Source organism: Pinus tabuliformis, chromosome X (assembly GCF_031772625.1).
Source record: "Pinus tabuliformis cultivar Carrire ecotype Pingquan chromosome X, CPIR1, whole genome shotgun sequence".
Classification (NCBI taxonomy): Eukaryota; Viridiplantae; Streptophyta; class Pinopsida; order Pinales; family Pinaceae; genus Pinus; species Pinus tabuliformis.
This window is the reverse complement of record NC_142308.1, coordinates 601,046,301-601,057,378: the sequence shown is the minus strand read 5'-3', so window position 1 is coordinate 601,057,378 and position 11,078 is coordinate 601,046,301. Positions and strand designations below refer to the sequence as shown.

Below are 11,078 nucleotides of genomic sequence, written 5' to 3'. Positions count from 1 at the left end.
TCTGCCACTGCATGTTTCAAGATAACGATCTAAGAAATGATTTGATGATGGGTAGGAGTTAGAGGCCGTTGAGGGCGAAGAGTGGAGCGTTCTGCCTCTGCTGCTGCCCCTCCTGCAACGCATTCGCTAGCGCAGCCAAGGCATAATTTCATAGGGAGAAAGGGATTGACTGTGAGGAGTAGGCACGAAGTAGAAATGGTCACTTTGGGTGGCATTATCAAAGGCGGAAGGCTTAGAAGCGAGGGTCAGGTTACATAACAGGCTCTGCGAATAGTGGTTTCCCTTCCTGAACTCTATAAAATAGAGAATATAGCATCTCCTGCCTGTTGTCGTGCAAGTGCTTGGCTCCACGATAGCCAAGGGGCATTTACATTTCTGAGGGAGAAGAGCATAAAAAGACGAGGATGCGGGCCGAAGAGCGCCTGAGGTTATCGAACACCTCCGTTGTTGCATTCTGTCCAACGAATTCCCGAATAGCAGAGTATGTAACACGGCCATCGTCTATCCCTGCACCTGTAGCTATGGCGCCGATTCACACCTCCCCCGCGCTTTGAAGTTTCCACGAGTGGCCGTAGAGGGGCATCCCCATGACCACTTTGCTAGAAGGTAGGCCAGCGTCCAGCCATGATTAGATTCAAAAGTTGGTGTTGATATTAGAATTGGGGTCGTAGAGGACCGCGTGTGTTGTAGTGTGATTCGGCTCCAAGGACCGTGGAAATCGTAGGCCATTATGTTAAGATAGTCAAGTTTGTCCACTGCGGACGGATATTCTCTATCAACGTCCGACGCGAAGAAGCTGTTAGAGAAATAGACAGCCGCTGTGAGGAGTGGGGGTTCTTTGCCCGTGGCTTGAGCCTCTGCTTGTATGACAGATCTCCACTCAGACAATAGTTGCCCCAAGCTGTTCATTTCTGTCATATCCCGCGGATACTCCCAGTCGAGGTCGAGGCTGTGGAAGGAATATTTCCTGGCAAGAGCTATGGACGAACCTATGAACACTTTTCGTAGTGAGGCGTCGGCCGCCATTTTGGCAAACTTGGTGTGGATGGTGGCATCTCCTCCTCCTCCTATGGAAAGCAAATTCTTCACCGACGGATTGTTGGTGTGCAGTTGGGGCGTGAATTTTTGGATGCTCTGCTCATTCTCCACACTCACGCCCACCTCGAACGTCTGGTCGTCGAGATCCACAAAGGCGTAGTAGAGATGGGTGTAGTGGGATGCGTTGACTTGTGGAGGGAAGGAGGAGTAGCTGTCAGCAGGCCAGTACCCGCCCTTTAACGCGGAGGTCCTCATGACGCAGAGGAAAGTAAAGGCAATTCCAATTATCTTAATTAGCAGACGATCCAATGTAGCCATGATTTGAATCCAACAGGAAATTGATACATGCAATGAGCAGACTGTGCTAGTTGTAAGGCAGGCTATCATTTTATATATATATATAATTGAGTTACCTTAGGAAGTGGTATTTTCTTTAGGCATTTTTATCTGATTGTAGATTTAGAGAATATAGGAAATTAATTGATTAAATAATAAATTAATCGATCTTACTGGTCTTGGTCAAACCAAAACAAAACAAGAGCCGGCAATGCCTACGATCACAGCTAGGCTACTACTATCATATATAGTCGAAAAGAAGAGTAAGAACATCTACTTTGATGGAGAATCTATCTAGATGGTTTAAGGTATATTACCTTACTCATTAAAAGTGGAAAACCCAAGGTCTTCTAGCTTCATAGCTAGAACTGAAACTTTTTCAATCAACTTCCTTGTGTGTCAATACATTTCATCAATACATAAAAGGATTTCCTTTTGGGTTTTTGAACTTCTACTAGAAACTTTCCCAATATGTTTTTCAATTACCAATTAATGTCCATTGTCTACAAGTATCTTGTTTTTCTAGTCCTAGTGTTCTCATTTAATTTCCCTTTGAATATGAGGAGAGTTACAACTCACATAAATGATAATAGACCTTTCCATGGAATGCTAGGCTTGCGATTTGGAGGGAGTAAATTGATTCCTTCTTCCCTGCGACTTTTGTAATGGATTAAATGAAGCATGGTTTCCAAAGCACCAAATCATAACATTAAAAAGGAGAAGGGGGGAAATCTTAAGCACAGAGCACGAAAAGAAGTTTTACACGAGGAGCTAGGGAGAGAGGTGAGGAATCAAGAATTGAAGAAGGATGAAACTAGAATGCTCCCACCTAGAAAACACAAGAGGAGACTCAAAGAAGACCTACATATGCAATAAACAAAAAATGCCTTCTCTTAGCAATATATGAAGGAAATAATGAACCAAACACAGTAAGTTGATTGAAAGTTCAAAACAAGGCTTGAAGGAATACCTTATGCCTAGAAAAATACCAGAAAATGGACAACCTAGAAAGAGAGGCAGAAGAGATAAAACAAGAGGTCGGAATAGAAGTAAAAAAAAGAAAAGAGAAACACCTAGTGATAGATTGCAAGGTTAACTGGAACCTACAAGCATATACTTAGGCTCTAGGTCTATCACTTGCTTCACAAGGTTATTCTATCCACTCAGAGGTCTTCTTCTGTTTCCTAAGAGAAGGAAATTGAAATGTTTACCTTTCTTATAGTCTCATTTCTTTGTTGTTTATAGTAGAAGAATGAAGATACTCCTTCCTAGGCATGTTTTCAACCCGATAAAATAAACTAACAAGGAATAAAATGAAATTCTAGATAAAAAAGAACATTTGTATCTTAGACTAGCAATGAAGACATATGCAAATGACCTTGATTGACAAAAAACTAGGGGGTTTCTTATTGTGTTTCTTTAGGAATTTCTATGTCCTTGCATTGGAGCTCCTGTCTTTGCTATGATGTCAGTGCAAAAAAGCACCCCAGTGGTAGAATAATGACTCTTGGATTAGCTAAACACCATATTAAACCATAGAGACACTATTGTAATCCCAAGGAAATATTCCCCATGAACATTGAAAGGCTTTGAATACCTATGCCAAGTGGTTGAGGGCATAGACCACCATCACTCTATCCCACCACATCCCATGAAAACTCCACTATCATCCATGATTTTCACCCATTGTGGGGAACACCTATTTTTATTTTAATTAAGGTTTGTACCTATTTATCTTGTCATATTCTAAGGACATGTTACAAGCATCGCTAATGGATTTTCTAGAAATATTAGAGGGTTAATTAATCTATTTTTCTTTTCACACATCACCTTGATGGAGTTTGTAATGAATTTGTGATAGAGGTGTTCAATTGTCCTGATTTGATAGAAAATTTAATTCGTCATTTAAATTCTTTGAAAAATATTAATATTATATTTGACGAATATTTTTTTTCTAAATATGTCTAAAATTTATTACTGTAACAAAATGATACATGGAGGCACTGGCCTCTGCAGTTCGTAGCCAGGGTTCATGGCATATTGCAACTAAAACAAAATGAAGACTGCCTAGAAGAGAGAAACCAATCTAATCCAAAATAGATTTGTTGCGCTCGTAGGGGAAACCAACATGTGAACATAGAGTGATATTATTTTGAAAACATCCTCAAAACCCAGAAATAAACTATTTTGCTCAAAAATGCAGAAATAAACCCATAGGATTGGACGCCGGGAACCTAAAACCTGAAGACACATGTTGGTTTAGTTGTCATTTGGTGTCAATGGGTGTTCTTCAAGAATTAGAGACCTGTAGGCATCGAGGTCATCCTCGTCTTTTGGCAGTTCACTCGTGTCTTCCTTCTCCAAATTTTCTCGATTCTGCTCTGCTGCAGAAGGCTCGCCCTGAGCAATATCATTCTTCTCCGTTGTGCGAGTGGGACGTCCTTCAGTGATGGAAGGCTCCTCTTGAAATGTGACTGTTATGGTGGCCTTGATAAGAGGTCAATCCAGAGAGCATTGGTATGTGAATTTAGTTGTATAATTGGAGTGCTGAGAGCTGGAAGGGAGAGCAGTGGCTGAAGGACAAGTTTGCGAAGGCTGGGAGCGAACAACTTGAGTGCGACCTCTGCCACTGGATGTTTCAGGATAACGAGCCGAGAAGTGATTTGATGATGGGGAAGAGGAGTCAGAGACTGTTGAGGGCGAAGAATGGAGCATTCTGCCTCTGTTGCTGCCCCTCTTGCAACGCATTCGCTGGCGCAGCCGAGGCATAATTTCATAGGGAGAAAGGGATTGACTGTGAGGAGTAGGCACGAAGTAGAAATGGTCACTTTGGGTGGCGTTATCAGAGGCGGAAGGCTCAGAAGCGAGGGTCAGGTTACATAACAGGCTCTGTGAATAGTGGTTGCCCTTCCCGAACTCTATACAACAGAGAATATGGCATCTCCTGCCTGTTGTCGTGCGAGTGCTTGGCTCCACGACAACCAGGGGGCATTTACATTTCAGAGGCAGAGGAGCATAAACAGACGAGGATGCGGGCCGAAGAGCACCTGAGGTTTCCATAATGAAGAGCCGAGGTGGGATGGCATTGGTAAGTTGGTGTGAGTGTCGCATTGAATTGCATTTATGAAGGCTGTAAAACATTTTTATTGCGTTGTGTGTGAGCTTACGGGTGGCCATGTGGCTATGCCACTTGTCGGCCCTTATCTCTACCATCACATCATCCTTTGTAAACACTCGCATCCAGGGATATTTGGTGAATATTATGTACTTTTGGTTATCATAATTATTTTCAATCGATCTTTTGTACATGAAAAAATTTAGAGTTAGGATTAAGGGTCTATGATGAAATTCAAGCTCATGGTCATTTAGGATGTCAAAATTTACTATTTGGTTGTATACAAGTATTATTAGATATGACATACCCTTTGACGCCACTAAAAAACCTATGAATACAAGTCATTTGGTTGGATTTCAACCACTCCATTAAACCATTGCAAATTATTAGATCTTTCGAACTACATATCTTAATGAGCTTGTTATAAACAAATTTTCAAGAAGTCCTTTGAGTTCTTTGTATATATGCTAGATAAAATAAGGTATTCATCCAATAATAGAGGATTTGGGTTAAAATCATTGTTTAAAATAATAACCTGATTAGTTGTTATTTTAACATTAAAGTCTCTTAGCAAGATGGCATTACCTTTCTTTCTCAAAGTGTAAATATCATGTCCTAAGCCATTATAAAGACAATTTTATGTATATATTGCTTATTTATAAGAAGTAGAATTAATAGATGTGAAATAACATATTTTTAGATAAATGTTCTTAATATTAATATCTCAAATATCACACATATCCACTAATTGAAAAAATCTTTCTTAAAATATTATTTTTGATGTAATAAGTGGTGACTCTAATATCTTTGCCACAAGATTCTTATTAATGGTTGCCAAAACAAGACTATAACAATCCATTTTCTCTTTCACCATTTTCCTGACTTATATATATATATATATATACATAACCATTTTATAAATAAATTAAAAATTGTATTACAACCTTTTCAAAATATAATAACATGTATATGAAAAGTACTTATCACTTTCCCATTTTAGTATTTGTATTATGATTTTTTATAATTAATATTATTAATTAAAATAATTGTTTAATTAATATATATTTGCTTATTATTAATAATAAAATTATATTAAAACTAGTAAACAAAATGTTTCAAAATTACATAATTTTTATTTTTTATAAATTATTATTAAACTTCTATTTTTGATAAGATATTTGTTATTAATCTTTATCAAAATTAACCCATATTACATTCAAATAATCTCACCTTATTTGACAAAAACTACACTACATGGCCCACTTGTTACTTGCCATATTGGACATCCTTGCTTGTTACATATTACTCTCTTGACAAATTGCACATTCTTGAAAGCGACAATGATATGATATGATATATGTAGCCAGCACAAGAAGGCACATCCGGTTAGGTGTGCCACCTGCCTACGTCACCCCATTCACGCGTCCATTCACAGTCACTAATGTTGTTGCCCCAAGTTGTGCTTCCTTTCGGCTTTATGTCCGTTTTCCATACCACCTTCACCATTAGGAACGCTCGGTGATGTGGACGGCATCTAAAAGCAAAATGGTATTTAAGTGGAATTATCTGTACCACTTTTATTAGGAAGTGCCTAATCAGTCATATATAGCGTATTCAATGCACCCGGAGATGCACGAGAGATAATCCGTTAACACACGAATTTGGAAACTCGTCACTAAATAAAAAAGGCAATTTGCGTGTTAACGGGCTATGTCCCGTGCATCTCTGGGTACATTGAATACGCTATATATAGCTGGTTAGGCGCTGCCCTTTCATTATTAGTAATTAATTTTAAACTATAAAAAGTTATTATTTCATTACTCTCTTTTTTTCATACTAGTAATTTAAACTATAAAAATTATGCGAAGAGGTTTAGATGCTTTTAAATTTGGTGGAGAATTGTAGTAATTTAATTTTAAAATTTTAATATTCAATAGTGAAGTGGGATTTATGTATTTAGGTTTTTTTGTGATTTATAATGAATTAAGTAAAGTGTTTTAGTAGAAATTATATAAGAGAAAATTTTAGCCAATGTGTTTCGAACTAACAAGTGTGATTCATCATTAAGACCAAATGAAGAGGCAGACCATGACAAAGACTTAAATAAAGAGCAATGTAGAGACCAAAATTTAAGTAACGGCGATATTTGAACAATAATATTTAAATTATGATATTACCTTATTAATATATTAAAAATAAATATTGTTAAATAAACACTATATTAAATTGCTAGTTTTTGAAAAATAATATTTACATTAATTTATTAAAAAAAACTAACAAGAATAAAAAAATCAAAGTCAAACTCCAAACAAGAAAGAAAGTAAAAAATTATAAAAAGGAGTCAAGACCTTAATCAAGATCATTTAATAAATAAAAAAAATTAATAGAAATAAAATAAACTAAATTAAAAATAATTAATGGAACATAAATAAAATAAAATAAAATAAAATATAAATATATATCTATATATATATATATATATATATATTCAAAAAGTGAGGTGTGATATTGTAATTTAATGTTATATTATTAATGTAGATTTATTTCAACTCTAGATCTATTAAGTTTAGAGGGATTAAATTTTTTTAAGATGATTTTTTTTAGTGCAAAATGTGTAAAATTTGAGAAAAAGTTTGCACAAAAATTGAATCTTTAAATCTATCAAGTCTAGAAAGATTAAATCTCTCAAAGTAAAAATCTCTTTTTTTATGTAAAACGTGCAAAACTTGAAAAAAATTTCCACATAAATTGAATAAATATATATATATATATATATATATATATATATATATAATCTTAATTTTACTTTTATGTAATTTGACCAAGTCAAAATGTTCAGATAATATAACACAACACATAATAACTAATAAATAAGATAATCTTTTGAGGGTATTTTTTGGTTAATATTAACTAAAATTTTGTAGATATTTTTAAAATCTTTGAGTTCAAGTTGTTTAATTTGTGAAATTGGAATGACAACAATTTCGTCTATAAGTTAGATTGCTCCTATAACATAATTAAAATGATAACATAATATGACATTACAACTTTTTTTTCTATATTAAATGGGAGAATGTTTCTCAAGACAATAAAATTCTAGTTATTTTATAATTAATTAATGATAAAAATAGATTAAATTATAAATAAATAAATATATAATATATATATGAATGATTGATTTTGTTTTATTCATTGTTCTCTACAAAATTGGATTAAGGTTATTAATCATTAATATTTATTTGGGATAAAATCATTAATAATATTGGAAAACAAATATACATATATATATAAAATAAAAATGTTCAAGAATTTTGTTTATTTGTTTTTTAAGAAGATTTGGATTAGAGTATTAGTCAATAATATTTATTTGGGATAACATCATTAATAATATTGGAAAAAAAATATAAATATATATATATATATATATATATATATATATATTTATATATTTATTTCAGGAATTTTGTTTATTTTGTTTTTTTAGAAGATTTGGATTACGAGTATTAGTCAATAATATTTATTTGGGATAAGGTGATAAAGAAAAGTACATGTTAGATGTAGAGTTATATATTTATTGAAATTTACCAAAGTTGATAATTACATATTTAGATATAAAATAAGATTAATATAAAAATATTGTTATAGAGATTTTGATTATAAATTTTATTTAAAAAATATATATGGAATAAAAATAAAAATAATTTAAAATAAAAGGTTTATTTAAGAATAAAATGTTTTTGTTTCAGGAGTACTTTAATTGGTGATCAAAGTAATGTAAGTCTTTAGAAAAATGAGAGATTCAAGGTTTAAATTTCTCCTATTGTGACTTGGCTTATGGAGAGAAAGACAGATCATAGATCTCTAATTGTTCACAAGAATTAATGTATGTTATTAGTTTTGATTACAAAATATATGTGTGTGTTGTTTTTTTTTTGGACTTTGATGAATTTGTTAATGAGGTACAATTAATTTATTAATTTTTAATTAAAAATATTTTTTTAAATAAAAACATTTTTAATGAGAAATTTATATTAGATTAGATTATATTATATTGAAAGCTCAATTTTAATTACATGTGACACCTTTTTTTTTTCTTTTTTTTTTTAATAAATTATACCATTTATAAATTTGGTATATGTAATTTAATTTTATATAAATATAAATAATATGTGTTTATGTATAGTTATCATGCATTATATTTGTCCTAATTATTTTATTGGTAATTAGGAGGAGATCATGGAGAATTTATTGAACTCATGCTTATATGCGGAAGAAATTTGGCCTTGCATTTCTTCAGGCTTTGGGCAGAGTAATCGTAACCCGGAGGATGTTGTGGCAATACTCAGACAATGGAATCATGACCTATTCTCAAATCCCCCAATAACAGAGCTTGAATTCTAGTTGGGGGATTCACTCTGTGGATGTTGTGGAAAGAAAGAAATGGGAGGATATTCAGGTACACAAGAAGGAAACCAAAGGAGTTATGGGAATTGATTAAGAAAAACATAAGGGAAAAAATCTTAGTAGAAGATTGGAAAACTGATAGCCAGGAAAAAGAGATAATTAAGAAGTTGGATCTAGCACAAGAAATGCTCTCCCTAAGGAAAGTTAGATCATTGGAGGTAGGTAACTAGGCTCCTATCCATTTTACCCACCCTAGAAGGATTTTATTAAATTAAATTTTGATGGGGCATCGAAGGGAAATCTTGGAATAATAGGGCTCGGAAGTGTTTTGATAGATTGGAACTCAAGTACCCTGAGGATCTTCTTTGAGAGCTAGGGAACTACAAGTAACAATGTGGCAGAGTTCCAAGCCCTAGAACGAGGCCTACAAATTGCTATCTCTAAAGGATTCCTAAAAAGTAAAATTGATGGAGACTCTAAGGTAACGGCAAATAGTGTTTAGAAATTAATCTATGGGTCTCCCTCCTAAAAATTGACAAAAAGTTGGAGGTTGTGAAATCTGAACGAGAGCACCAATGAGTTGCTTTTGTGGCTAGATTATGTCATAGTTCAAAATTCAATAAGAACAAGGAACAAGGTGAAAAATTTTATGGTTAATTTGGGATGCCATAGTAGGGATTTAAGTATTAATATGAGGTGTCCCATTGCGATTCAAGAAAGTTGGGAAGAGTCCTTCCAATCTATTATGGATGGAGATAAGGACTTCCTCGATGGGGTGTTAATGGAATTAATGAGGTTGCCTTGGTCGTTGAGCCTACCACCCTTGGATGTGATGGGAATTTATGTTAAGGGGGTACATCCTGCCCCCATCATGCAAGAGCATGCATGCCACTAAATGATGTACATTCATTGTAAATGTTTCCCTGTGATGGAGCTCCAGGAATTCAGTGGTGAGGTGAAGGGAAAAGGTGAGGTCGAGACCTCAATCTCCTTACTACTAGTGGCCATCTTGCTCTCTAAGGAGGGGTTCAATCTGATTTTTTTTTTTAGGGTGGTGGTGTGATGGATAGGTTTCTTATGTTGGAGGTGGTGGGAGAGTGTTAAATTTGGGCACCTGCATTTTTCTCTTAGTGTTCAACAGTTTGAGGAGATACCCATCTTTGAACCTTGATAAAGTGGTACAGGTCATCTCCCCCTTTTTCTTCTTCTGCTGCCTTAATTTTTACTTAGGGTTCAGGTCTGTGAATTCTAGAAATTTGTATATGAGTTGGGGGGTCTGCATGTAGTCAGTGTGTTTAGTCTCGAGTGCTTTTATTGAAATTTGTTTGATGTCTAGACTTAACATCCACGGAAGAGGCACGTCTGTGTATTTCTTTGAGTATTTAATGTTTTTATATAAATAATTGGGAGTCTGGGCATGCGTCTCTGCCTGTTCATGGGTCTTTTCGTTTCTGAGGGTTCTCTGTATGTTGTGTCCTCTGGGCATCCTGTGGTTTTTTTTTTGTTAATGGTGTTGGGGCATGGGGTCTATGAGGCTAGGGATTCCATGTTTTTGGAGAAATTTTTTGGGAACCTCTCTCATTGTGTGGTCTACATTATGGTTTTTGGTGATCATGTTGTGGGATAGTGTCTAAGTCTAGGGGAAGTTGCGTCTAGTGTATTTTCCTATTTCTTTATACGTAGAGGAAGCTTCAATATTGTCATAATTGTGACCCCGCAGTTGCTACCATGTTTCCTAAACAACGAATGTGTTGTCAAAAAGGGGACAAAGGTAGAAGTCTGCAAGGACAACGAAGAGTGAGCATTTTTGCTCATGATTCTACGTACTTTAATGTTGCAAGACTAGAGACAAGGAGAGAAATATGCAAGTTGGAAACTCAAGCTCGGGTGGAGAGTAATCCCACCTGGATTTTGAAATTATGGATGAAGTATCTATCCAAATTCCAAACCTTGGCCACACCAGGGGAAGGAAGAAGAAGTACTTGGACTCAATGGATTTACATTGTGTTGACGGTGCTAGACCTGCCAACATTCAAGGGACATCCCTGATGTAAAGTCCCAATTAGACCTCACATCATTTGGGGTAGGAGTTCCATCTAGTGTAAAGGCCTGGTTGTTGAATTCTTAAAGATTTTCCTTGCCTCTAACTGTTAGTAAGAGAGAGGGGTGCAATGGTGTCTTCGAA

The 11,078-nt window shown here is 34.8% G+C and overlaps 1 pseudogene; it reads right to left on the bottom strand.

The window, feature by feature from the left end:
• Nucleotides 1-367: 367 nt before the first annotated feature.
• Nucleotides 368-1,356, bottom strand: LOC149141465 (class V chitinase pseudogene; annotated as a pseudogene).
• Between the last annotated feature and the right edge of the window lie 9,722 nt (nucleotides 1,357-11,078).